Source organism: Mesocricetus auratus, unplaced genomic scaffold, assembly GCF_017639785.1.
Source record: "Mesocricetus auratus isolate SY011 unplaced genomic scaffold, BCM_Maur_2.0 Super-Scaffold_100003, whole genome shotgun sequence".
Lineage (NCBI taxonomy): Eukaryota > Metazoa > Chordata > Mammalia > Rodentia > Cricetidae > Mesocricetus > Mesocricetus auratus.
In genome coordinates this window covers 115,381,107-115,406,195 of record NW_024429188.1, presented here as the reverse complement: position 1 = coordinate 115,406,195, position 25,089 = coordinate 115,381,107, and the positions used below count along the sequence as shown (strand labels likewise).

At 43.0% G+C, this 25,089-nt stretch overlaps 1 protein-coding gene across 7 annotated transcripts in view; it reads right to left on the bottom strand.

Annotated features, from left to right (window-relative positions):
* Window positions 1-18,955, bottom strand: part of Mamld1 (mastermind like domain containing 1) — a 124,557-nt gene extending 105,602 nt beyond the window's left edge. For 2 of the 7 annotated variants that reach the window (XM_040744704.1, XM_013125405.3), the window contains exon 1: window positions 18,699-18,947. The gene's annotated coding sequence lies outside the window, so the exon portion shown is untranslated. Of the gene's footprint in view, window positions 1-18,394; window positions 18,444-18,698 lie in introns of those variants that run through there. The other 5 variants (XM_040744708.1, XM_040744707.1, XM_040744709.1 and 2 more) reach the window with 5 other exon arrangements.
* Between the last annotated feature and the right edge of the window lie 6,134 nt (window positions 18,956-25,089).

The following is a 25,089-nucleotide window of genomic DNA, read 5'->3' as shown; positions in this document are numbered from 1 at the left end:
TCATCTACAGGTAATATGATTGTCTGTATGGAAACTCCAAAGGAATTAATAAAATGTCTTCCATATTAAGTGAGCTCAAAACCCACTAACAAAATGTAACACAGGTGTCCTAATACCAAACACTGGAACACTAAAACTAAAAATCATAATGTGATACTGGCATAAAGATCAATGCACAAGTGAATAACTTGAGAGTAAAGAAATAAATGTTATTTTTATAGTCATTTTATTTTGCTTTTTTGGTACTGGGAATTGAAGCTAGGATGTTGTGCATGGCAGGTAAGCACTCCCCAATGAACTATATCCCCACCGAGGAGACGTAGCTGATTTTTAACAAGGTATACCAAGACAACACAATGTATTAAATAGTAGTAACAGTATGGGGACAACTAGTCACATGAAAAAGAATGTCTTTTTTTCACTGTGTACAAATAGGCAACAAACCCAATTATACATTTTTCCAAAGACTCATAAATGACCATCAGGCATATATAATGCTGTTCACTATCACCAGGGGAATGCAAGTCAAAGTCACAATGAGCTATCACTTGACTGGTTACACTGCTATTTTCTAATATTGGAGGTATATGGAGAAAAGAATCCTTGATCATCATTAGTAAGAATGTAAACTGTTACAGCCATTGTGGGAAAAATATGGATGTTCCTCAAAAATTAAAAGTAAAACTCCTATATACTCTACCTAAAAAAATGATATCACTATGTGAAAGAGATACATGTTTTACTATAGTTGACTGCAGCACCACCAATAATACTTGAATTTGTGAACCAAAGATTAGAATAGTTGCCATAAGCTATGAAATATGGGGATATTCAAAGTCTGCCAATCATCAGCTATGAGATATATAAGTTCTGGATAACTAATGTGCAGCATGATGACTACATTTAACATGACTGTATTGTTTTCAGGCCCTTAAGCCTTGCACAGAAGAGCAGAGGCAGGCAGTTCTCTGTGAGTTTCAGGCCATCCAGGCTTATACAGTGAGACTCTGTCTCAAAAAATAGTGTATGGGGGGTGGTAGAGAGATGGTTCAGCATTTAACAGCACTCTTTCGGAGGACCTGAATTTGGTTACTAGCATTCACATGGGGGCTGCTCAACCTTCTGAAATTATAGTCCCAGGAGATCCAGCATTCTCTTCTGGCCTCTGAAGGCATCTAGCATGTACATGATGCATAGACATAGATGTAGGTAAAATGTCCCATACAAATAAAATTTAAAAATAAAAAACCACTTGCTAATAGAAGAAATTTTAAGTGTCCTTAACAGTCATAGAATAGATTTTAAATGGGATCAACACAAACACAGTAACCACAGGTGCTAGTGTGTGTGTTGATTTGAGTGTGGCAATCATTTAAAAATATATTTATATGTATAATCATCATATTGTACAACTTAATTATGGACAGTTTTGCTTGTTAATTCGATGTTTTAAATGAAACTAAATCAGAAATGGAAGATAGAAGTATGTGTAAGGACTAAAACCATAAGAAACACAAGATGTAATCTTTGTGACCTTGAATTAGACAGTTATTTCTTAGGTATAATTCTAATAGTCTAAGTGATAACAGGAAAACAAGATAAATTAGGCTTTATCAAAATTAAAGAAAGCTTATATGTTGCTGGGCCCACAAGATGGCTCAGTAGATAAGGACACTTGCTACCAAGCCCAACCACCTGAGTTTTATTCCTGGAACCCACTTGATGGAAGAAAAGAACTGAATATAGAAAGTTGCCCTTTGTTCCCCACTTGTGACATGACATGCATGCGCACATGCACATGCTCAGGCGCACACACACAGACACACACACACACACACACATACAGACACATGCACACACCACACACAGACACACACAGCACACACAGCACACACACACATGCACACACCACACACAGACACACACACCACACACAGCACACACACACACACATACACACACCACACACCACACACAGACACACACACACAGAAACACACACACAGACACATATACACACTCAAGACACACACACAGAGATACACACACAGATACACAGATGCAGAAAAACAAATAAATAAAGAAAAGCAACTTTTATTATTGACAATATAATGAAGTAAATAAACAACCCACAGAATGGAAAACTTATGAGCAATCCTGTAAGGCTCCAATACTCAGAATGTATCAAGAGCCTTTATACTTATTAAAGAAAGAAAGATAGCTCAATTTCAAAATGGGCAAAGTCTGAACAAACATTGCTCCAAAGAAAATATACAAAAGATGTTCAACGTTATCTGTCAACAAAAATGTAAATCAAAACTACAATGAAACAGCACTTCATATTCATTCAAGTACTATGGGTATTGACAAGGATGTGAAAAAATTGGAATGCATTGTTGACAAGATTGTAAAAATGGTACAACTGCTTTGGATTATAGATTATAGTTTGGCACTTCCTCAAAGTGTTAAACAGTTACTGTGTAATTCAGACATCCCTCTTCCAAGGCTGTACCCAAGGGACTTGAAAACATATATCCACATGAAAGACTGTATATGAATGTTCATAACAGTCTTATTCCCAATAGCTAAAATATGGTAACTCTAATTTCTATCAATTGAGTGGAAAGACAAATTTAATTTTATTCACATTTGGGGAAAATAAATGACTAAAGGAGTTGACTTAGTGGGTAATGTGTTTGCAGTACAAACATGAGGATGTGAGTTCAATCACCAGCATTCACATGGAAAGATGGTCATGGTCACTGGAGAGGTGGAGATAGGTAGAACCCTGGAAATTGCTGGCCAGGTAAAACCCTGGAAATTGCTGGCCAGTCAGCCTAGCATAATTGGTTCCCAGGTCCCAGTGAGAGACCCTGTCTCAAAAAGCAAAATAACTCCTGAGGAACAGCACCAATGTTGATTTCTGGCCTCCACACTCATGTGCACATGCTGCTGTACAAATGTGAATCACACACATCTGCATCAAAATATACATGAGAATGGAACGTTTTCCAAGAGAGGAGTAAAGTACTAATAAATTATGCAACATGGATGAACCTTAAAAATATTAATATCCAAAAGAAATCAACCATAAAATTTGGCCTATTATATTATTTGGATGAAAACTGGGTGAAGTTCTTCAGCCTGCGTTAAGGAAAGACTTTATGTGACTCAGTATCCAAGAGTGGTAACAGAAAAAGCTGTTCCCTAAATACATAAAAATCCCTTTTCATCTGAGCTTGGTGCATGCCTTGAATTCTAGCACTGGGTAAGCGAAGACAAGAGAATCATTGAAACCTTGTCTCCAAATAGCAGGCAAGCAAGCAAACAAAAAACCTTTGGCATAACTTAGAAAACAAATATTCAGGAGAACAAACAAATTTAGAAAATTACTTGTAACAAATATTACAGATAAAAAGCCAATTACCATCATCACAAAAAGTTTTCAAATTGAGGATATAAACCAAAAGAAAATCAATAGAAAAAGGAAGAAAAGACTTTAACAGATAATGCACATACTGAAAACTCTTAAGCATATGAAAGGCTCTTAAGCATATGAAAAGATGTTCCTAGCTACTCATAATTAGAAAAATGCTAATTAAAGTACACTGTGGTATCATTTCTCACCTATCAGATTCAGAAAAATTAAAAAGTATAGCAATACTTTGTTGATGAGGCTTTGTGGGAAGAGACATTCTCATGCATTGCTGGAGGGGAATTGGGCAACACATATCAAAACTTGATTTGTTTTTACATTTTGACATACATGCACTGTGTTATTATTACACCTATAAGACTCAATCCTGAAAATACCCCTTCAAAAGTATGAAAGTATATATATATATATATATATATATATATATATATATATATATATATATCAGCTTGCTTCTTGAAACAGAATACGTGCAAACTATTGGAAAGAACATAAAACACCTGCAGCCAGGAGCATAGTAGACTATAGTTGTCATGAAAGATTGAAGAAGACTTCTATGCACTGACATAGAATGGTCACTAGGATATGTTTTCAAGTGCAAAAGTAAAGCATAAAAGTGTCTTAAGTTTTCATGCTTTATGAAAGCAAAAAACTTTCTAGAAAACACAAATACGTTTATTTGTGTTAAATGGGGGTAACACAGAAGGTAATATGTTGGTTAATTAAAGTAGATAAGTAGAATAAGGTGGAAAGGATCAAGGTAATAAGTGTGTTTCTGAGGGCTCCCTGTTGCAATGCTTCTCATTTCTTGTACCATGTTATTATCTCTCTCTCTCTCTCTCTCTCTCTCTCTCTCTCTCTCTCTCTCTCTCCTCAGAAAATTAACAAAAATAGAGATAACAAAAGGAATTCAATCAGAAACAAGTAAACTAAATCCTGGGATTAGTGTTTCATTTGTACTTTTTGCAAGAGAATGTCTTTGTTTTTTGGAATATTCATTAAAGTATTTGGGGGATAAAAGAACATTATTTCCAAAATTAGCCCTCCAAATTCATAAAAAGGCATATGTGTGTGCACACATGTTGGGAGGTGTATGAGTTGTGTTTGTAGAGGTGGATTGATAAAACATAAAGAAAACATGGAAAAATCTTAATAGTTGACAAACAGAGTGGCTTTCTTGGAGTGAAGAGACAGAGACCTTGCTCACGTAGATTTGTTTACCATGATGGATTGATTGTACTGTCATAAGCTAAAGACCTTGTGTGTGTGTGTGTGTGTGTGTGTGTACTGATATTGTACCTTCTTCATAGGCATGTGTTAGCAATGCTGAAATGACTTCCTGTGACTATAGAATGTAGTGAGTAAATATGTTATGGATAACAGCAGAGATTTCTCACTGTTTATGAAAGGAATTATAAAAATGGAAAGACGAAAGGCAGAATGAACTTCGATATGAGATTGGAATTTAGAGGAATGAGTTTGAAATTCCTAAAGAGGTAGGTAAATAAGGAGACCTTACTTAGATAATTAAAAAAGAAGTCATGAATGATATTATTGATATTATCTCAGCCTGGTGGACTGAAAGGATGCTGAGACACCTGTAGGGATGATCATTCATGAACTATCTGCACAAAGCTTTCCATTTAAAGAACTAAGATTCCCTAGGAAAAGGGACAATTTTTAGGCCTGGTACAGGGAAAAAATGATACACATTGGGCCTTGTATCTTACAGCAGAGATGAAGGTGATGTTCAAGTGATTAGATAACGATTAGACAAAAAGACATATGAGCCAATTTGAAGGGCTTCTCAAGAGCCAAAACTGGAGCAATCTGAGGAGGTTAAAATACATAATGAAAATAAAGGATCATAACTCATTAACTATGATAAAAACCCATAAATATCAACAAATATGCAAATAAATATGTTTATGATATGGGAGGGCAATGTTTTTCTTAACAGCAGAAATAAAAAAATATAGACAACATAATGCAATCAGAAGTTCATTATTGTAAACTTTACTCAGGCACAGCCATTAAGCGAGGCTAAACTAGTGAGGAAAAGATACAAACAAGACCTTGAATATATTTATGGCACTAAGACACTCCTTAATGCAAGGTGAAGCAACAGTGCTTTAAGAGTGGAGGCACCAGGAAGACATGACCTTAACCAAGTTATCAAAGTGACATTCACCAACAATGACAGCCAGTGACCTCATGTGCCCTCTGATGTGGTGCACTGAGGGTGCACTTTCGTGTGGCTCCTGACAAATATCACACAATCCAAATCTAACCAGTAGGAAACAGCAGGCAACAAGCCCAAATTGAGGGACATTATTTGCAATAACTGGTCTGTACTCTACAAACACATCAGTGCTTCAAAACACAAAACCAAACGGAGATACTGTTCCAGGTTAAAGAAGACTGAAGTCACAGCAAATTGCACTGTGTGCTCCTAGATTTTTTTATGCTTTAAAGGGTTTTATTAAGAGAACTGGAAAAATCTGTCTTATTTTTTAACTTCCACAAAAATATTTGTTTCATAGTTCTGAAAACTTGACAGACATTGTAGATTCACTGGAGGTAAGGATTCGACTCTTGGTTCACATATAGCAGTCTACTTGTGTTTTCATATGGAAGAAGACTAGGGGGCTTTTTTGGGTCTGCTTTATAAGAACACCAATACAATTTGTGGTAATGCTATTGTTATGACCCAAGCACCTCTCAAACATGTCACTCCCAATACCACCACACCATCACCTTGAGGTCAAGATTTTAACATGCTAATTTTGAAGGGATACAAACACAAACATTTCATTTATGACATGAATGGAATGACTTGTATCTAAGAGGCAAATTTCTTAAAGCAAGGTGTATTCTCTGACGTCCAATGATTCCTAGCAAGCCTATGCCAGGATTTAACCTACATAATCTTAACAAGGTTTCCAGATTGCATTCTTTAGAAAGATTACTACCAATATTAGAGTTCTTATTTTGATCAACATCCTGTGCTTCTGTGTGAGGATGTCTTGTTTTTAGGATGTGTGTGTATGATGAGTGTGGAGGGGGGGTGTAGGTATGTGTGGGGGTGTGTGTGTCTGGGGGACAAAAGAACATTGCATTTACAATTTGTTATAACACAAGTTCAAGAAAGAAACGTGTATGTAAGTGTAGTTTGTCTGCATATGGCTGATAAAATGTAAAGAAAATGTGTCAAAATCTTAGCTCCTTAGAAACAAAGTGAAAGATATTCAGAAATTATTGGAACTACTCTATTAGTGTGTGGATGTGATGTTCTGGAAATGTAACTGAGAACTTCACACATATTGATGATGACAATGATAGTTATGATTAAGGAAGTCTGCATTCATATCAAATACAAAATTAAATTATAAAAGCTTACAAATGAACATTCAGTGCTCCAAAGGCAAGGTGTAAAGAGCAGAGAAAAGACCATTGCATTCATGCTCAGAAATATTCCAGGTTGATAGATGACTGTCTAAGAAGCAAGAGTACAGGGATTTCCAGGTACATGTTGGCATTAAGAAAATAGTAACTGCCAATTGGATAACTTTCAACTCAAAACTGGACAAAGGACACGCTACCAATGTTCTTTAAAATCCCAGTCAGACCCACCCCACATAAGGCAGAAAGCCTAAGAACCAGAGAAATATCTTCAGGTAGTGAGATATTTGGGAGGGTACATATCATGGAGTGAATATGAACAGATGAATGTATGAAGAACAAGTAGAAATATGGGAATGAAGATATGAAAGATTATTAAATATCCATGGTGAAAGAACGTATGCAAATTGATGATAAGCAGTAAATTAATATGCTTAACAATTGTAAACCATTCAACAAAGAATCACCCTATAAAGTGTAGTTTATTAGAGACATACTAAAAAGAGTACATCTAACCTGAAGTGTGTTGTCTAATAAGATTGTCACTAGCTGCATGTCGCTACTAAAGATTTAAAATCTAGCAATGATTTGTGCTGCTGTGCTGTAAAGGTAAAACATATTAGAATGCAAAGACAGAATAATAAGAATATATAACATTTTATTAATTATGTATTGATTACATGCTGAATAATTTAGATATGCTAGGTTAAATAAAAAATACATCATTTGAACTAATTCAATTTGCTTATTTTATGGTTTTGCAGCTTAAATTATTTCTATTGGTTAGCACTCTGGTTTCACATTTTGTTCCAATCTTCTTCACCAAGGTCCTTGTCTATCCTACTTAAAACCTTACCCTCGCCGGGCGGTGGTGGCACACGCCTTTAATCCCAGCACTCGGGAGGCAGAGGCAGGCGGATCTCTGTGAGTTCGAGGCCGGGCTGGATCTATAGCCTCCAAAACAATACAGAGAAACCCTGTCTCGGAAAAACAAAAACAAAAACAAACAAACAAAAAAAACCTTACCCTCCCTTGGCCTTCCTTAACTTCCTTGATTTCTATTTTCTCAAGGTACTTATCATCTCAGATATTATATATTTAACGTATGGTTTTGCCTATCATCGTCTGTCTCCCTTATTGAACTATTTTTCTGTGTTGTCGTTCTACTTGTTCCCTCTTTTGTCTCTGACATGTCATGAACTTGTATCTTTATTTTCATTGTGGTTAATAAATAGCTCATGGTCTACTCATTCACCATCCACCCACCCATCCATCCATCTGCCCATCCATCCACATCCTTTGTAATGTCTTGTACATACTAAACACATAAAAATCTTTGTTGAATCCATTTTTTCTAAATAACTTTTGGCCAGATTTTTAATTGATTGTATTAGCTTGGGTCCAGCTTCATACCATACCCTCCTTCTTTCCTTCTTTGTTGTCCTCATGGAAGCAGAGAGGTGGCCTAATGCCAATCGCACTGAGGATAGGAGGAAAATGAAACACTATTTTTTTCTGGAAGCCAGTCATTAGTAGCTCAGTGAATAAAGGCATTAAATATTTATAAACTTATTTGCTGAGATATCTACCTTCCTTTTATTGAAACATAATTGCATGTTGCCTCTAGAAATATCAAAATGTGGCCCTGAAGAATGGTTTAGTGGGTATTTGATAAACAAGCATGAGGGCCTGTGTTGGGATCCCAAGCACCCATATAAAAGCATGTTTTTAATTCTTTGGAGATAGACAGATATTCCCTCCCACACAATATCAACCCTTTTTCTCTATCATTCACCACCTTGCCTTTTGAGACAGAATTTCTTACTGAACATGAAATTCAAGGTGGCGAGTAACAGAGGAAGAGAGCTGATGTTGACTCCAGGCCTGTACACACAAGTATGTATATGTACCCACATACATATACACATGCAAATAAGGATAATTATTGGCAGGCCCATCTGCTGGTCAAATCACATCCTCTAAGTAAGAGGACCCAACATAACAAGAAAAATAATGCCCAGATTCTCCCTCACTGTAGTGATAAGATGGGTGAAGCTCAAAGAGAACAGGGCCAAGCCTAGGGCCACAAGATGAGACGGTGACATTGGACTCAGCTCACAGACTACTTCCCCACCCCACCAAGGCCAGAGTTTCCAGACTCTGCCCTCCACTCAGTCCACAGGAGTGGGGGGTGGCTGGGCTGGCATGGGGAGAAGTAATCCTAGAGCTGGTGCCAGTGTACAGATGAGATAGGTATACTTTGTAAGCACTTTATGAACTATAGGTGGTTGATGGGGGAAGTCCTTCTTGTATATATTGTCCTATTGGCTGATAAATAAAGCACTGTTGGCCAATAGGGAAGCAAGATAGATGGGACCAGAAGTTGAGGAGGATTCTGGGAAATGTAGTAAAAAGTAGAGAGTCTCCATGTGATCCTGGGAAGAGAGGACGCATGAGGCTGCATTCTCAGTAAGATAAGACCGTATAAAATATATATTAGTAGTTATGGGTTAATAATTAAGTCAGAGAAAGCCAATGAGAAACCATAGAAAACGGCCAACAGCTTCATAAGTAATATAGTGTCTTGTTCATTATTTGGGAGCTGAGACAGTAGCAGGACCCAGGCAGCTAGTGTAAACAGTACACATTACAGGTGGTCAACACAGTTACATGATTAAGAAAGCAAAGAAACTGAGGCTGAGCAATCAGAGTGCAAACATTTAAGAAGTTAAAAGCTTCTTTTAGACACGACAAACTGTTACTCATTACAAAAATAAGGGTGGGGTTGCTTGGGGTTGTTTTTTCTTTCTCTAATGAAAATTAGAAAATACAAAGTCAAACCTAAAACAGCCATCTGTTTAAAATGAAATAATTTCAAATAACAAGCCCCTAGGGACCACCCCCCATTATTCATAAAATCTGTTTTATTGAAATTGGGCATCAGTACAAGACCAACAAAATTCAATATTTACTGTTAGCTGAAAACAACTCATGGGTGTTAGGGGAAGAGGTGAGGGATAAAAATTCCTTCCTGATAAGCTACTGTTTGGTAGCTAGAAATAAAAACCTCTCACTTCTGTATTCTGATGATTGCAGGCCCATGTGTGGTGGGGAGTCTAAATGTTTCTTCTGCTGGTGTTTAGGAATTATGGGTTGTTGTGCAAGATGGGATTCCAGAGACCTGAGCTAGTTTGGTGCCTAGTAACTTGCTGGATAGCCCTTGACAGATAGGAGTTTTCTTCAGCTCCAATATCCTTATGTATAAAATGAGAGGTCTTTAAGAGAATTTCCCATTTTTCTATTCTTTGGTCATATACAAAGAATTGCCAATGTTTTGTCTTTAGCCAAACTTCTAGAACTGCTTTCCTTTTCCTAATAGTCTCCATGCCCTCCTACCCAAAGAAAAGTAAAACCCTGTGCATTCAATTCCTTGGTAATGTAAAACAATCAAACATTATGTCACTTTGAAATATTTCAAGAAGTTTATACCTTAATGTGCTACCCAATCACAGAATGTCAAAGCTAGAAGAGAGCCTCAGATTCCCTTAGTTACTTCCTATTCTGTATACATGAGGAAACTGAGACCTATGAAGGGGAAGTGACTGGCCTGAAGTGTCCTTAGTTGGCACCAGAGATGAGCCTGGATCGCAGGTGGGTGGGTGTTCCTCCTGCTACAGCTCTGGGGCCTTCTCTCAGTCTCAGAAATGTGGTCCCAAAACTGGTGCATCTTTTGAAGGGCAATGGCCAACTGACATACTTTATGATTCACAAATCACTATTATTTTGTTCAGCTATACAATGCTGTCTCAAGTTGCTAGGTAAGATCTGCTTTCAAGTAACTAGAACGTTTCCTCCTCTTCCAGATTAATAATGGAAGTAAGTCTGAGTGAGATGCTGTGCCCAAAGATGGGAATCTAAGACATTCTTCACCACAACCCAGTATTAATACTCTTATTTAATATTACCTATTAACTATCCTTGATAAATCTAACTAGTTTAAGAAAACATAGAATGGCAGGGGCACATCTGATAGTGACTAGGAGAAGGGACAGGAACCCGGAGACCCCATGAGTTTAATCTTGTGATTTAATGGATGTGATATAGTCCCAGACCAGGCTCTTGGGAGGGTACAATTAGATAGTGACATCATATTGCATTATTAGTGGAAAGGAAAGGACCCCTGGGCTGCCCTGCTGCACAAGGCATCACTCTTGATCCCAAGGGAACACCTAGGAAATATACAAGCAGCTTCTGGTGCTCCCTGGGGGTGTTGAGTTCCTTGATACTGCCAAGAGCTCATTTTGAGGGTTATGAGAACAAATAACATAATCAAGCTCTTTATTCTATGGCTGGGCATCTCTAGAAAGAACCAGATTGTTCACTTTAATTCCAATGTCAGCACAACTATTTTAACACCAAGTGGGTCAGATTTGACTCCAAATCCCTGAAATTAATTTTAGTGTAGCAGTGAAATAAAATAGCATACTTTGAGCTTTGTTGTAACAAGTTCATGCAACACACAGCAAAGAAAATGTAGTAATTAGAGGTTAAATTAATCCTTGACAGACATGCAGCTTAGAAACACTGTGCTCTCCTCCCCCAAACCTAGCATAATGCACGCCAGCTTTCAAAATCAGACTCACAAAGCATGTGATGTTGGCAATTACACCAAAACTACTGTCCCATTTTGAATTCCAAGGTCAGTGCCGGAACTTCCAGAAACAAACATTAATACTGAGGACTCACTGAGAATGAGACTCAAACAACATCCTGCAAATTCCAGCAAAGACCACCCAGTCAAGCTTTCCACAGCACCGGTTGCCCAACTTGAAAGCAGGGTAAGACATCAGCCCTTCAGAGACCATTGCAGACAGGCCCCAGACTGACTGTAATTGTGCAGCCTTCACTTTCCAGCTTGGTCCAGTCTTACAGCTGTGACTTTAATATGCCCTTATCCTGTCCTGACAACAGCACATATAGATACAAGGGTCGATTATCTTACAAAATAATTCAAAACGTTCTTCCTCCAGACCCTGAATCCCCTCTCATCACTTTTGATCTGCCTTGAAAAAACACCGGTCTACTCAAACTTCTGAGCAGAAGGCATCTGGTGGACAATGCCTAAGAACTGGAGGGCTAGTATGAGTCTACTTTGGGTATCTTTCCTCATCTCTCTGGAAAAGTTGGGCAGCTCTCTGGGTCTCAGTCTCCTCTTCTGTAAAATCACCTCTTCTTCCAACAGTAATTAATCTTTCAGCATGTGAATCTTCAGGGGAGCTGGTGTTCCTCTGTTAACTATGTATAGTGACAATGGTCAGCTTGCAAATTGGGACCATAAAACAAGCAAGCAGACCTGTAGTCCCAATCTCCTTTACAACTAAGGTGATAACATGCCACTGAAAGAAGCTGAGAGTTAATTTCTTCAGGCTGAAATTCTAGGGGAAAAATTATGAATGGATGACATATGGGGTAGCAGTGTGGGGCTTGGTCTAATTGAACAGAACACTGTGGATTCCCCAAAGCACTGCACTTTACTGCCATGCCTTTAGTCCTTAAATGCCCACACTCCCCTCCCTAGATAGAAAGCACAATGCAGGTTGCAGGTTCGGCAGACTCTCCTAACCTGGATGATATTTTGTTCAGTAGCGTTGGCCCTCTAGGCCTATGGCCAAGTGTAAAGGTACTCCTACAGGTAGGAGAACACAGGAAAATACAAAGGCTGGTTGGGCAGAGCAGACAGAAGGTTATTCAGAGAAAGTAAAGAACTGCAGGTGGGTTGAATCTTAAACTTCACAATAAAAAAGAATCACTGGGTAATCGAAGGTCAAAATCGGCTATCATTGTTTAGAAGTGTCTCCAAGGCTCGGCAAGGTCCTTGTCTTTTGAACTAGAATGGGGAGATGGTAGGGATGTCTGGAGCTTGAGGCAATGAGGGAAGGTCAAGAAAGCCCATCTGAGCCAGGGAAGTTTCACAGATTTTGCAAAGAACTTTTTGCCTTCTTTTACCCAAGACCTCCTTAGATCGTGTCCCTAGAAGCCTTTACTCTATGGAGTTCAGTGCCTTTGGCCGGGTTCCTTTTCCCAGGAGACTCTTTTAGATTGTAACATGTCCAGTTGTTTGGAAATTAGGGAGGTCATATTTTAGGAGAAAACTTGAGGCTCCAGGAAAACCAAGGAAGGTCTGGGAAAGGAAGGACAGCTGAGAGAACAACTGGAAGGGACAGAGGGCAGACAAGGAGCTCAACTTGTTTGCTCCAGTTCCCTTTGTAAACATGCTTCAGGACTAACAGCTCTGGGCTGGTAATTAGGAGCAGGACCACACAGGATGTATAGGAACATGCTATAATGTGATAACCCTTTCTCACCTCATGGGGACCTCATTGACTAACACCTCCCAGTTCTAGGAGGCCTTTTCCTCTTTCTCTGCTACATTTATATAGCCACTACAACGGTACAACACTATCAATAAATAATAAACACATATCACAACATTGCATTTGCGAAATTTTCCTTCTCAAAATACTAAAGATGTTTATGGATTTGCTGTCTAAAAATTTTAAAATTATACTGGTTCCAACTAAGTGTTGCAATGTTTCTTTCCTGTTGATTGGTGCTGCCTAGGTTATGCCCCTCCATGGTGGTGGTGTTGTGAGAGGTATAGGAATGGGAATGGGTTCCTTGTGCTGATCCATAGTAACCAGCTCCTATTCTTCCATCATTTATCTCCCTCTCCAGTGACATCTGGGTTGCTTTATTCAGACTCTCAGCATTCTATATGCCCCAACAAACACTCAACCATTTTTTTTGCTTGGATAAGATTTTTTTTTAGTTACATCAGTTATATGTGTATCAACATTTATGGCAGAAAGGTAATTGCCAAAGAACTGAGTGGATAAAAGGTCTCTCTTCATAATGTCCACCCTTACCCGTTAAAAAAATCAATATTAACATCAAGCAGGACAATGGCAGATTTTTGTATTGCTGCTGAATCCTTAAAGTAGGAAATGTGTTCTTTAGAAGACATTCCTTGGAACTGGAGGGTTAAGAAAAGGTTCAGCATGGAGTTCTGAATCCACACCCCAGTGGGTCAGGTGTGTGTGTGGATAGCAGGCCTTCTTGTCCTTGTAACCTTTGCTAAATAACTGCAAGGCAGCAAATCTGCTCTATATTTAATGAGTCCTCTGGAAATATGCCAGTCTAATTTCAAAGAGTTTAGATCCTGTTATCTGTAGACCAGCCTAGTGATTAGGAGGCCTGCCATCAATAGGTCCTCAGAGGGCTGGATTAGGGGTACCGGACAAGAGGTACTCTGGGCTGCCTCTCAGCCCCCTTGTCTATAACTTCAGGTTAGAAGTTCACCCTTACAAAGACACAAGGGAGGGGACACTTCCTACTTTAATATTGTTTTGATTGGCATTCTGCCATATTTAATTCCCCTCTTCTCAATGCCTCTTATAATCTTAGCCCCATTTCTTTATCTATGACATTGTTTTCCCCAAAGACAAGGCTGAAATTGATGTTTCATTTTCCCAGAAAATGACCATTTTGTTCACAAATCCTAATACTTCATAACTTGAAGGGAATCAGATTCAGAGGTTACAGAGGGAATGCAAGGAGGGAAAACAAGCTTGCTCAAGATCCCTCTGTTAATTAGTAGAAGATTTTAGAAAGAAAAAAAAGTTTCCCAGCTTCTAGTCAAATTATCTGATCCATCATATACTGTCTCAGGAAAGAAAAATCAGAATCTGCAAAGCCCCTTTAAAAAGTAGTGCAACCGCTTCCAGAGGAACCACTTGTTTACGATCAATTTTCATTCATCATCTAACCCCAAACAGTAATGCAGTTCCTAGGCATGATTCACTAACAGGTGCATTTTAAGCCTTTAGCTAGTCAAATATAGAGAGGGGAAAAGACATTAAAAATGCTGCTGGGTTTAAAAATTCCCTGTCCTTACTGAAAAGGATCAGCAACAGCAAACCTCCTATCTTAATATGCAGTGAATGTGTAACACCCCCCCCCCCACCAACTCCAGCAACAGGCTATTTCCTGGTTGAGTTTAAAATTCAATGACGTTCCTGTTTCAACCCACACATCTGTGTCACTGTCAGCGTCAGTGGCAGGAAAACAAAGTCACCCTTTGCTAATGATTTCCTAACATGGAATTTCCTTGTATCTTCTAAAGCCTTTCTTCCAACGCCAATTTGCCCACCCCCCCCCCCACCACATTGTACTGAAGGAAAACTGAAAATGGTCCTAGCCGGAAGAGGATGATTTTAAAGGAGATCTTGTAAGGAAGCCCTTCAACTCTTAAGATGTTTTAAAAGAGAGACTAGGGGAAGCACTGCTAGCGTTTTCAACACCAGTGGCTATAAAACAGCCGCATTTCTTCCAGGCATCTGGAACTGTCAGCAGCATCAATTTCTTCCCTTTTCCTGATTCCCAACTTCTGCTACAAGTAACGTTCTCATAAATACTGGAGGGAACATGCCCAAGTTGGAGACAGGCATAGCTGAAGGGCAAGGCAAGCCCCCAGAGTAGGAAAGAAACACTAGAGATCTGTAAAAACAATATAGAATCCCATCACTTTTCCCCTTTGGAGAACATCCTATTTAATATGCTACTGGTCAGCATCAGAAAAGAGGGCTGTTGCTTTAAAGGGAAAAAGCTGATTAGCTGCTCTAGCTGGCAGCAAACAGCTGGTCTGTCCGGCAGGTTCAAGGCCATTTCAGCTTCTCTCTTATGGAAGTACCATATGTTCCATCTCGCACATCAGCAGCTTTATTTTCCAATGATCTTGCTCCAGAAGAAACGCACAAAAGGGGGAGAAGGTAGAATCAATAGTTCACCCTTTGATTACTTTCTTATGATTTTAGATGTAATTGGGATATGTGTGTGTGTGGGGGGGTGTTACCACTTCACTTACTACTCCAAAGAGCAAAAAATGTTCAGATAACACACTTGTCAATAAACACCACAATTTATTGACATGTGAGCAGAGCAGGAGAAGGATGCAAAAAGGAATGTGTGCAAGGGGACACTCACTCACAAAGACTTCAACATCAGAATAAAGGCAGATGAGAGGGAGAAGAGGCAGGGGGATCCAGAGGAGTAGGACTACTCTAGAGACCTACCAGCTTGAGTTAGGCCTCACCTACTTCTTATTTGCCACTTTTTTCCTTATCAGTAATCTTATCTTCCCAGAGGACATTCAGGCAGAGAGAAGTGGATCATTTTGAAGAAGACTGGAGTAGCACACTGACAGGTTGTGAAAGGTTACTTGTAAAGGCAGACTTAACACTCCACTGGGCAAGGTCCGTTTTCTCCCAAATTTGGTGGGTGGGTGTAAGAGACAGAGCCCATAAATCCTCAATCCAGCTAAAAAACCGATGCCGGTGCAGTTTGAACACCCCTTGTTGCCAGACCCTGTGTTTGTATAGAGGCAACAGGCCAATGTGTGGTCCCTGGCAGCTTTTGCTCTCTCACTTTTAGTCCCAGAAGTACAGCTACATACTTAGCACCTCCAACAAAGGGCACCTGCGCGAGTTTCAGTCTTGTCCTGTCCTCCCTCCCTCCCTCCCTCCCTCCCTCCCTCCCTCCCTCCCTCCCTCCCTCCCTCCCTCCCTCCCTCCCCCTCTCTCTTTCTGTGTGTGTGTGTATGTGTGTGTGTGTGTGTGTGTGTGTGTGTGTGTGTGTGTGTGTGTGTGTGTGTGTGAGTAGGGAATATATTACTGGGGAGCAAGAATAAAGAGGAATATAGCATATAGCTTGATTGCAAGGTGAATAAAGCCTCAAGCCATTACTAGTGTCTCTGCCGCCTACAGGCTCAACAGCCACCCTAGGTTTTTTGGCTGAGAGGGGCTCCCCAAAGCAAAGTGAAACCGAGGAAAGGGCGCCCCCTATGCCCAAGCCCTGTCATCACAGGGACCTGCAGCATTTGCCCACCCTGCTGAGCCTTTGCTGCCTCCCTGTACAGCGGGTCAGACAGTCTTGGCTGCAGGGATTTAGGGTGCCCAAGGCTGGCCGACCAAGCGCATAGAGCACATAAGGAAAAAGAGCTTCCCAAGACTTCCCGAGTTCCTACAGAGGGTACTCAAAACACAGACCCCCTCCTCCATTGCCTACACTAGCCCTCCTGTCCCGAGCGGCTCGAAGCTACTTGGAGGCTGCCTCCCCCCGCCCTCTGCCTCTGAGTCCCTTTCCCCTTCCCTCTCTCCAGCCTCCTGGGAAACAAAGGGGCTTTTTATAAAGAGGATTGTTGGCGGCGGCGGCGGCGGGGGTGGGAAGGAGGGGGGGAATCTATAAAGACAAGAAGAGGTGGGAGGGAGGGAAGGAAAGAAGCTACAGGGGCCCAAAGCTGCGGTGGCAGCCAGGAAGCCCTGGTGGGTGCATGGTAAGACCCCACCCGGTCACTGGGCACCAGAGCGAGAGCCTGCGACTGCCAAGAAACTGGGCCGAGCTGCTGTGATGCTCCCATCCACCCACCGCAGTCAGGGAACACGAGTAGCAGCCACGGCCCAAGGCCGATGGGGGAGACATGATTCCTGCAGGGATCTTCTCTGGAAGACCCTGGCCCTCTCCCTAGCAAACTCTTTGAGAATTGCTGAGGCTTGCAGAGACTTTGCCTCTTTTGTTACAGCAAGACCGGCTGTTCTCGACTAGGCTCTCTAGCCCTAACAGACAATGTCCCAGAGCCGGCCTTGGTCGGCTACCGGCAAAGGGAACATTTGGCTTGGGGACGGGACTCCAAGGGGTTCCTTCTGCTGCCAAATAGCAAGGACAGGCTACCCCGGCAACTGGAACCCAATCTTCCCAGGTTCTCTAGCCACTCCGTGTTCCTGCCCTTGCTCACACACACCCACATTCAGGGTGCCCGACTCAGCCGCACCCAGCTGCAGGATCCCAGCGGGGAATGAATCCCCCAGACCGAGGCGCGTCTGTTTGCCCAGGTTTCGATGGCTTTAGGGCCGAGTTTTCAGTCTGGATAATCCTATTAGTGTTCACTCAGTCCGAATTTAATCACGGATCAGAATCAGACAGCATCGCTAGCTTTCCAGGCTTCGGACTCACTGCATCAGGACAGAACCTGGCCAAACCAAGTGGCCAAGAAAAGTATTTGGCGACGCTCCGGGGGGCTTCCCACCCGCCCTAGGCAGAGCCTGGCGCCCGGCTCTGCTGCTGAGAGAATGCTCTGGGAGCTTGGAGCGCCAATTCCTGTGCAGGGGCTCTGGGAACGCTGGGTGGGGAATCAGCAACAGCTGCCTCAGGCCCCCAGCTTTGCTCCAGGCTGCTTTCACAAGGAGTTGGCAAATGGGGTGGGGGAAGAGCAGGGCAACGCGCACACCCCACACTCTGTTCCGTGGCAGCAAATCGATTTGGGGAGGGGGAATTTCTTGTCCAGTGCCCACTGCTGGACTCTCGGGCTGGCATAGGGAGACAGTGTCTCTGATGGCACCTTGGGAAAGTGAGCAAGCGGCCCAGGGTTATAGGGATGGAGAGGGTGCCTCCTGATAACCTAACATAGCCCGTGGAGCCCATGCAGCTTGCACCCCTCTGTACCTTTCCTCCTCAGAATGCAGCTGCCTCCGCCCAGCTTTGGACTCCCTCTGGGGTACCTAAAAGAAGGCAGGGACCAAAGACCCTGAATGTTGAGACCTGAGCTCACCCCAGTTAGGCCAGTCTGGGGGCCAACCCTCAGCGCCAGGTGGGCCGTGTGCTCAGAGCAAACTTTGGGGTCTCCTACCTCACAGCATTCCGGGGCCCCGGATCCTCAAATATGGAGACTATAAGTGGGGGTTATAAGTGCACCCTGGAGTCCCCCCACCAACGCAGGCGGACCTCCCGCATCTGCCTTCACCCTTACCGTGTTGCGGAGCTCCAGCGGCAGCCAGGGCAGAGCCAGAGGGGCGGGCGGCCGCCGGCACGGGCAGCCTACCCCCAGGCGCCCGCCGAATGGCCCAGGCGGATTGAAGATCACCCCCTGGCTAGCGGCCGGTGCCCCCGCGCCCGCCCGCCGCCCGCCGCTTCAGCTGGCGGCCAAGTTCATGCTGGCGGCGCTGCAGTGGCGGCCTCAATCTGCTCGCTCCATTCCCACCGCCCGGCTCCGCGCCGCGCGCCCGGAAGGTGGAGTTTCGGGGGTTTAAGTTACTGATAGGCATTTCTCACTGCTGTGTCACTCGGGGAGGAGGAGACACGCACGCCGCACACTCACACACCCTCACACTCACGGCGACGAGCAGCTCTGGTCTTAAAGGAGAAGCTGCGCTACCCTGCCTGCAACCCCACCGTCTTCCAAGCCTTGAGATGCAGGGTTTCCAGACTGGGATGTATACACAAGCAACCTAAGAGAAGGTCGCCCAAGGGACTTCCCAAATCCTCTAGACATTTTTTTAATGGGCAAAGGGACAGCAGGCTGGATTCGCAGTGGCAGCCTCATTTCTCCCTTAGGGCTACAGGGGCAGCTGGGAGAGACCAGACAAATGGAAAGGGCTTAGGAGGTGAAGGGTTGCCTATACCAACGAAGTCAAGACGTGGCTTGACTAGACTGAGCCCTGATGGGAGAGGTAACAATGGGGTTAGAAAGCAGGTCTAGTCATACGAATGGGATGGAGCCATTCCAGGACCACAGGAGACCCTGAGACTAGAGGAAAAGTCACATGCCTCAGGTTGACTTTTCCAGTTGGCTTTAGAACAGAGCAAGCTGGTGACTGGTGAGGGTTGCGGACTTACCAACTGACAGAAGAGTGAGAGTGAGCAGAAAGCCAGCACTCAACCGTGATAAGGTAAGAGAATGTTCCAGACATAGCCTGAGACAGAAGGTAAGAGACAGAAACCAAGAGAAAACTGACAGAGATAGAAAGATGGTGGTGAAGTAAGTATAGAGGGAGACCCCTTCTCAACCTCAGTACAGCTTGACTCTGAAACCAGTGCTGCAGTTTCCCCATCCTGCTTCAGGTAGGGGTACTTACCTGCAGTGGGTAGCAGCTGCGCGGGTGTTGCTGGTTTCACTCTCCTTCCACACAGTATGTCTGTAGGGTCATCAATAACTTGTACATGGATGATCAAACGAACCACCAGCAGTGATTACAGTCGGGACCTAGGCCCTCAAGTGTCAGTTCCACCACCCCACCCCACCCCTGGCACTTTCAGAGCACATGCTTGGCGACCCCTCCTCGCTCTCCCTTCTCCCCCTTCTGTCCTCAGCTCAAAGGCTGGTTGTTGTCCTCACTGCCAGTAAGCTTATCCAGGAACTCAGGCCCTCTGGCCACAGTCTCTCTATTGCTCTGTCTCTTTTTCTAGGCCCAGGACAAGCAAAGACCATGCCCAAGCTAGCTGCTTATGGTGGAGTCGATCACAGGACCAGCACCTGTGGCTTTTGTAGTAGTGTGAGTTGCTTGTAAACTGCCTGGTGGGCCAGTGTGTTCTCTATGCTGGCGCCAAGTCTGGAGACTTCCACCTCTGCTCTCTGGAAATGGGGCTGCCCCCCCTTCTTCAGGGTACCTGACCCAGGCTTGTTACTAACCTGAACTATCCCTGGTGGCAGCAACAACTGCAATAGCAGTGACATCTGGGGCTGAGCACCTCAGGGGGAATGCCATAAGGAAGCACAGCCAGCGCTGGCCTCATGCGCAGCCCAAACCTCTAAGTAGTAGCAATGTGCAACTTGTCGGCTTGTCAGAAGGAGCCCCGGGCCATAAAGGGGTGAGGCAGCAGCCCATTCAGCCCCTCCTTTCATTCCCTCCCAAACTCTAGTACATAGGACAATGGGTGGGGGTGTTGAAACTTCTAGAACCATCATCAACAACAAAAATCCTCTCGTTCTGTGGTGACTCGGCTCTGCCTGGGCCCAAACTCAAGGCACAGATGCTGAATACTGGAGGCAAGAATCATCCAATGGGTCAAGGTGGTGCCTTTCTCAGCCTGGCAGTTTGGTAGGAATACATTGTAGCTGGGTGCAATCCTTTCTACTTTGGACCTGCAGTTGCCACCAGAGGCTATAGATTGCTAGAGAGCCAATCTAGGGTACCATCAGGACTCACAGAGAGGAGAGCTCATCTAGGGCTCCTATGGCTGAGAGAGCTGTAGAGTCTCTTAACAAGCATCTGAGTAAACAGAGTTAAAAGGAGTAGGATAGCCTACCACTATGAAGCATTGTTCACAGACTTGTATCATTTAAATGTGCACTAGCCAAGAAGGTGGGAGGTGGAGTTCTATAGCTGGTGGTGTACCACTCAAGCCTCAAGCCATTCTGCATCCCCCAGGAAGGTAGTGATGACCATTCCTCCAGTGTCTTGGGAAAGAAGCATGGATCACAGCTGTGTACTTGTGTTAAAGCTAGCTGCCTGGAACTACTAATTAAAAGACCACTAGTCATCACGCACAGCACACGAACTTAGTCCTTGTGGAGGGGGGGGGCTTTTTCTTCACCCAACTTAGCCAGGTCCCTACTGGTCCCCTACCATGCCTAACCCATAGTTCAAGATCTCATCTTAAGACAATACATTTTTTAAACTTATCTAGGACCATGTCCTTGGAGGTTTCAAAGATTCTTCTCTTTCAGCCGCATACTCCCCATCCAGTTCCACAGAAATTCTGGCTTCAAAATAAAGCCACAATCTCAATCTTCTCTGCTTCCAACCAATTGCATCTCCTACTGCTTCACTCAAGGAGCAATATTTCCCAGGTTCTTCCCACCAGTAGACCTCTCTGCTTCTTGCTGTGCAAAATGCTATATTGATTCCAGAGGGCACTGAGAGCTGAAGGCTGCTGATGGCCAAGGCAGACACATCTCCCTGCCTCCTCCATCACTATGAATCACCCGACTTGGGCCTCCTGGCTCTTCTTCAACAGGCTAGGTCCTTCCCACCTTAGGACCTTTGCACTAGCTCTTTCCTAGGGCTGGAATTCACTTCCCCCAGACAAGTCAGCTCCCTCATTTCCTTTAGTCTTGATATAAATGTCACCTGGCCACCCTGTGCAATGTTTCAAAGCCCTACACCCATCTGTGGCACTTCCTCTCCCTTTCCCTGCTTTGTTTTCTCTCCAGCACTCAGCAGCAGCTGGCCTATGTAAGTTACATCCCAGGAGGCAGCTCTTGGCCTGCTTTATGAACCTCTGTGGTACCCACTCTAACTGATGTGGCATCTCTACTCAATGACTGTTCATAGATTCTGTTTTACCTGGAGCTTTCTAGGAAAATGGGGGAGACAAGACTGGCCATAGGATTGTACACACCCTGTGAAAGGGACACAGAACTGTCATCACATTTTCAGGATGTTTATGACCTAAACAAATGTTAAGAAGGATGAAGGTCAAGCAAAGAGCTTGGTATTAGCACCATGGATCCAGTCTTGGGTCATGTAATCAAGGGGCACTGTGGCCTATATATGTAGGTGACTGTCTTCCACATAACCACAGAAGCACAGTGAGTGCTACTATCAGTTACTGTTGGAAACATGGATTCCCTGTGTTTATTGGAAACGTGGGTTCACCATGGTTGTCATATAGGGTACTTCCAAGGAAGTTCTCTTCACTGAGTAGGTGTGTTAAGATACCCAGGGTTATTTTACCACCATAAAATGCAGTTCTAAGTTTTAAGCTAACAGTGTATTTCCCTCCATTTTTCTATATGCTTTTCTTTACCTGAAGGGATATGTGTACCAGGTTCTACACAATAAAATGGTAAGCTCAGAAAGATAAAGGCATGTGTCCAGTGACTCATATCTTAATGTGGCAGAGCACTAAGAAACTCAGTCTCAAAGCTTGATGTGTATCCACCAACTTAGAGGATACAGTCCTGGCTTGTGGGTATAGGAAAAGAGAGGAATCCCATAGAAGTCTCAAGGAACTGAGCCCCCACCCCCAGGAAGCTCTTGGCTCTGCTACTGAGAGGCTGAGAGACCGTTAAAGGGTTGGGGATGAGCTATTGGAGTGCATAGGCACTATGCCAAGGCATACATAGGCACTGCCTTTGGTCTGACCCAAACCTAGACCTTCATGGATTTGAAAACAATCAGCAGCCACCTGTTATTCAATCATATTCCTGTGAACATATGCCAAGTGTTTGAAAGTTCACATGACAAATGGTGGGAGGAGGGGTTAACTGGGTAGCCTCTGGAATTCTGTGGGGGGGGCTTCCCAGGTAGAGACCAGGGAGGAGTCATGTTTTGAGACTAAAAATCAGAAAACATATCCAATTTCTCTATTCATCACCACTTCTTTGTTCCCTAGCCTCTTATGGCTTCCTATTGCTGATGGCACTAAATCCAAACTGTAACTCCCGAATCTCATTTTTTTAATTGTAGAATGAAATCCTGGTAACAGTTTCTACCATTCTTTGGTATTTCAAGGTTGTAGTTCCTTCATACTTATGGATCACACTGGCAGGTACTCAGATGTCAGGATTTGAATCTGAAATCCCCCCCACAAGCTGATGGTTTGAATGCTTGATCCTCAACTGGTGGTGGAAAATTTAGCAGGTCAGAACTAGGTAGAGGAAGTAGGTCACTATGGGGAGGCTGTTAGCGATCTATTATCCCTAGTTGCTTCCTGACTCTCTGTGCCTCATGGTCAGCCACAAAGTTAATATCTTTTCTGTGCCACACATTCTCCCTGCCTTGAGGTCCCACCCAACCATTTTGGGACAAACAACTTTGAAGTGAATTAACTCTAATAAACACTAAGCTAAAATATTCTTATAAGTTGTTTCTGTCACACATTTTATCACAGTTACAAAAAAGTGACTAAGACACCTCTCCCTCCATAGCTCCAATATAGTCCGCAAATAAGAGGGTGCTGTTGTCCTATGGGACAGGAGGCTGGTGCTGAATATAAGAAAATGTAGCACACTCAAGTGACAACTCAGGCTCTGCATGTAAGTCCGCACCCCATATGATGCCTGGTTTCTCTGGAAGTGGCCTGGATATCCGGCAAATGGTGAGGCTGTCAGGTGAGAAGAAGGCAGAATCTGGCACCATGGAAGACATCAGGAATTATACCCTGGACAGCACAAGGAAGTTCATAGGAAACAAATAGAATTCTCTCTCTTTCCCCCTCTATCTCCCTCCCTCCCTCCCTCCCTCTCTCTCTCTGTTCCCTGAGTTTTTAAGCAATTTTCATTTTCTCTGGAATATTGTTGATAGTTATAGTAAGTATTTCTAAGAAACACAATGGTGGGAACAAATAGGAGATGGTTAAAATATTGATTGTAATTTCCTGGCCACTCCACTGGTTTAAAAAAAATAAAAACATTTAGTTAAAAAAAAAGCCCACACTAGAAAGTGAACAGTTAATTAGGGAGCTGTGGAATGGCTTGCATTGATTTCACCATAAAGCCAGGAAATGGTGGCTACAAGTCAATTTTTCCCTCTACTCCTTGCTTACCATGAACTCAGCCTTCCCAGATTGCCATAGGTAAATCATTAAAGCATAGATAAGGATGGGAAACAGTCTTTGAAACAGGCATGGGTAAACAATTTAGGGAATTAACATAGATCCAGATGGCTGGAAGCTATCTTCCAGAACCATACAGGAGACTGAAAGATGTTGTTAAAGTACTTGTATAGACAAAAGTATGCAGATGGCTTACTAATTATTGATTTTCATGCTACAGCATTTTCTCCAACAGTGCAGGCACCACTCTGCCCCACATGGGAAGAAGCTTTATCCACTGCTTTAGGACCCTTCAGACCATTGTGATTTTGTGATAAAAAAGGAAACAAAACAGCAAAACTCTGGACTGTGGCTGTCCTGGCAACCAGCTCAGCTACTGCCGCCCTATCATTACAACCATGCAGAAGGTTAATATGACCCAACACCAGGAAAAATATTGACTAAGAAGCCTGGAGAGGAAACCTAGACATGGTGCCCCAAGTGACCCAAGTGCAAAACACAATCAGATGGATCTGAAGCATGAGGACATACCTGCTATACTATATGTCAGAACCTGTGCCTTCCATATGGTGAGCTCACTGAAGCCCCCTAACAGCTCATTTCAGAGCTGAGCAAACGAAAGCTCAGAGAGATTGGTCAACATATCTGATACCGCATTGTCACCATGGAGTCAAGATTTGAATGTACTAAGCAGTCTGGGCTGGAGCAGCCTCAATACCACTCCATTAGCACAAATCTCCTGAGGGAGAATATAAGTAAAGTGTACATTTCACACTTAGGACTCTGTGCCTAGTGCTTCAATAGCTGGTCTGCCTTAGCTTATGACAAAGGACTGTCACATTTGCAGAAATTTTGTCAGCTTG